Below are 4,547 nucleotides of genomic sequence, written 5' to 3'. Positions count from 1 at the left end.
AAGAAAAGGAAGGTGAAAGGTCACAGGCTTCATGTAAAGAGGAAAATGAAGGAAAATAATGGAAATTGAAGAAAATAGAGGCCTCATTAATAAAAAAGTTTCTGAAGATCAGTTCGTAACCTTTTGTTATTTCAATTTTGGAGCTCTCTCTCTCATACTCTTGGACACTTGGAGCACCCTTGGAGAAGTGTGGCATACTTGGGATTTGGAGCAAGAAGGCAAAGGAAAAGTAGGAAAGCGCAACAAGATATCAGGATTAATAGGTACAACTGATTTTTCTTGCAAGTATCGAGTTGCATGTATGATTTCCTTTCTAGTTTTTGCACACATGTGGTTTCTTGGTTATGATCTGTCATTGGCATGGAGGAATGCCTGGATTGACGGTGGATTTCTTAGCCTTTCCATTTCCTGGATAGCCATGGTGTTGTGGGTTTTACTTTTGTTTTCTGGTTGGTTTTATTGTGCCTTCGGTTATGGGTTGAGTTATTAGTTCCTGGAAGCCTTGGTTGGACAAATGCTCCGGAAGCCCTATAAAACTTGGGTTGAGTTACTAGTCTTGGAAGCCTTGGTTGGACAAACAGTTTGGAAGCCCTTGGTGGGTTTAGTTACTAGTCCTGGAAGCCTTAGTTGGAGAAATGATCTGAAAGGTGATTATAGTTGTGGGTTGAGTTACTAGTCCTGGAAACCTTGGTTGGGACAAATGCTATGGAGCCTTGAAAAACTTGGTTAGAGAATGATCTGGTGATGGTTAGTGATGTCTAACCGTGAGGTGGAACCACTGGTTGAGGGTTGAGGTGGTTTGGCCTCTAGAAGCCCTGGTCTGTTTTTGTTGGATGTGTTCCATGAGATCCCACATTCATGCTTGGAATATGGCACAGGGGTGACTGGATGTAAGAGAGATCTGGTCAAGCCTAGTCTATGGTTGGGTGGTTCGTGGAAGTCCTCGATCTGGTTGCATTTCACGTATGTTAATAAGGACATTTTTCCTTTTGTATATGATGGGTAAATGTACTTGTTTATATGTGGTTTTTATGGTTTTTATATCCTTGTTATTTTTGTGGTTATGAGCATGTTTATGATAGTGATGATGTATGGCTCTCCTCATGTTTTGATTAGTAAATAAATGAACAATGGGTACATGACCTAATAGATGATATTGCAGCTATGTGATAAGACAACAATGCTTCTTACCGATTCTCAGATAAGTATGATACCCCTATGCTCAGATATGTTGTTATTACTTATAGATTACATGTTCATGATTTGTTTGACGAAATTCCTGTCATGGTTGGGCTTCGTTAGGTCAATTCCTTGATCAAGTTTTGTGTTAAAGGCGTATTGGTGTCATCTATTGTCTTAGAAAGTCTCATCAAGTTCCAGGCAATGGCTTTGGAGACTAGCCCTAAAAAAGTGGCTTAAATCTTGCATACTCTGGCACAACATCGGCTGAAAAAGACTGTAGTCTCTCCCCTGTAGGCATTGTGGGAGCAAATGGAGGGTCCTAGTTGCATGCATGCCCATGTCATGGGAGCAACTAGGGGTTTAATTCATTGAAAGGCTAAGTTAACTTAGGGGTTGGGCACCTGGAGTAGTAGATTAGCTCTTGGGGGTCCTGTAGCACTTGAGGGAGGTCTGTAAAGTGTTGGTTCGTCGGTTCCACTTATTTAATTATACTTGGGGAGTTGAATCATATCATAGTAGCTCTTCGTCACATGTTTACCCCGGTTGATCGATTGGGTAGATGTGGGAGAGGGTGTTAAAGATGCGGTTGAGCTTTCTATGTAAAGCCTCACTGGAACTACTACATCACATAACAAAAACTGATAGTCAGGATATAGTAGAGAAAAATCGCTCGTACAAAAGCCTTTCCACTTGTCAAATTTTTATCTGACGAAGGAATATCAAAATTGATTGCGAGGATTCGCTGGGGTGAACAGTTTTTGCCCAACCAACTCCATAGAGGGAACACCTTTGGTGTAATTAAAATTCGAAAATATTATCATTTAAACCTATACGAATTTAGGATTTTAAAAATTAAAGCAATTTGAATACCAAATACCAAACTTGAAGCGTAGTACGTGTTCAACACATGAATTGTTTAATGTGTATAATTTAAATTTATTATAATAAAACATTTAGTTTTTTTTTGTTTTTTTTAAAGCTCAATAGTACCTTTCTATTCCATTTTCATAAACATCAACATACAAGTTTTACAACCAAATCCATCATTATTAAAGAAAGCACAATCGTTGCTTGCAAACTGAGGAGCATAGTTGTGCCGGAGCAACACTTTCGCAAACAACCTGAAGCTTAAAAGAGTTGGCTAGCAGCTATAACAAACTCGTCCGGGTTCTCTAAACCATACCCCAAAGGCATTCCCTCTAATTGAACCTTATGCCATCTCTCGCTTCCATAGTGATTCCTTACCACCTTGTGCATGCAGTGGAGTAAATGAGGGCCGCCATCCGACCACCCTCCACTATGGTTCATAATACCTCTATTCATGGCACATATCTCACTGTTGCCAATTCATCAGCACTCACCTCGATCAGGGAACAATTAAATTATTTTTAAAAATCATGAAGTTTTAAGATATATATATATATATTAACTGAAACGGGTATGTTTTATTTATTGAGAAAAAGATTGGACTTACGCCGTGGCAGCCATCATTACATTTCTTCTGTTTCTGTTTCTTGTACTATTACAAAATGCAGATTGCTCATGGATTACAAGGATGGAATGAACTTTCGTCATTTATGAGGAGCTGCCCTTTCCCAAGAGTGCAACCTTTGTTCGCCAACAGGTCTGCTTCACTGTTCAAGTTTCTGAGGATATGGAGGAATTTGTAGGAGTCGAAGTCGAGCAAGATTCTCTTTAATCTGTTCAGAGTTTTGTTGAGGCTTGCATTGGTGAACAATTTGCCCGTGTTTAAATTTTTTATTAGGATCTCTGAGTCTCCAAAAGCTTGGAATTCTTTGTCTCCTCTGTCTCTGGCTATTTGACAAGCTTTGAGCAGGCCTTGGATCTCTGCTTGATTGTTGGTTTTCTGCCCAATGCCCCAACAGAAACTGTCCCTTCTTGAACCGTCCGAGGCATAGATGACCCCTCCTGCTCCTGTTGTCCCAGGATTACCTTTGGAGGCTCCGTCGAAGAAGATCGTGGTAATTTTTTGTTTTCGCCACCATTCTTGAATAGTAGCTTCGGAGTCTCTTTTACGCCATTCCAGATTCGCTGCTTGAGGGGCTGATAACTGCTTCCGTGGGTAGGGAGAAAGGGGGCCCAACCACCTCTCTTCTTCAGGGAGCAGCAAAGCGTCATCTGAAAAATATTGTTGTTGAGCTGCTTCCAGGAGGAAGGCTTTGGCCTTTGCCGCTGTCGAAAAAGGGGCTTGCTGCTTTTCATTGAAAATCAGATCATTCCGGGTCAACCAGATCTGCCAGCATACATATTTGGGGATGGCATTCCAGACTTTTCTCCAAAATGATTTGCTGGGGATTTTGTTAGGATAACATTGATTCCATGCGTCAAATAGGTCTGCTACAGAGTTAAATTGGGGGACTGTGATTTGTAACTCATGGAGAATGAGTCTCCAAACTTCTTTGGCAAAATTACATTCCATGAAGAGGTGCTTGGCTGTTTCTGAGCTGCTTCTGCACAACTCACATCTATGCGGCCCAACTATGCTTTTTTTTATCAGATTGTCTCCTGTTAACAACTTGTTGTGAACCAGTGTCCAAAAGAAGAAATTTACTTTAGGTAAAGCTAGCGGATCCCAAACTTTCCTCCAAAACTCCGGAGATTTACTGCTGTTCCTGATTGGCTGGAGGGCGTTGTAGGCTTCTGCTGTTGTATAGCTTCCAGATTTCCCCCACCCCCAGCTATCATTCATTTTCCTGTTCACTGGGGCCGCTTCTTCCAACAGTTCTTCAAGGATGCGTTTTTGCTGGTTTAAGCGGTCTGGAACTCCAAAGAAGTCCCACCCTTGCCAATCGTCATGACTATCCCATTTGGATAATTCATAAACACTGTTTATCCCTGCACGTTCCAGCCAATTTTTCAGTTCTGCGATTTCTTCATTTTCTGCGAGGGGGTCTCGATCCATTATACAATCGTGCCACAGATTTGTTTGCTTTCCGTTGCCTGGGATCCTGTACGCCTTTCCCTTGAAGAAGTTCAAACTTTTACTGCATAATCGCCATACCTGAGTGCTGTGACTTGTTTGGCTTGCTTGCAGATTTCTGAGCGGGACTTTGTGGGCATACTTCGACTTCAAAGTTTCGCTGACAGGATGCTTGGGATCTTTGAAAAGATTCCACATGATTTTGCCTCCCATCGCCAGGTTGACTATTGCAGGGTCGCGGATTTGCAAGCCTCCCTCAGAAGTTGAGAGTTTGACCATGTCCCATTTCACCAAATGAAATTTGTGTTGATTACCTTTCCCCCCTGCCAAAGGAAGTCGCGAAGAAATTTGGAGATTTGATCTGTCACACTTTTTGGGGCGAGAAGGAAGGTTGCTTGGTATATTGGGAGCGCAGATAACATAG

Source organism: Pinus tabuliformis, chromosome 7, assembly GCF_031772625.1.
Source record: "Pinus tabuliformis cultivar Carrire ecotype Pingquan chromosome 7, CPIR1, whole genome shotgun sequence".
NCBI lineage: Eukaryota > Viridiplantae > Streptophyta > Pinopsida > Pinales > Pinaceae > Pinus > Pinus tabuliformis.
This window is presented reverse-complemented; position numbering follows the sequence as displayed.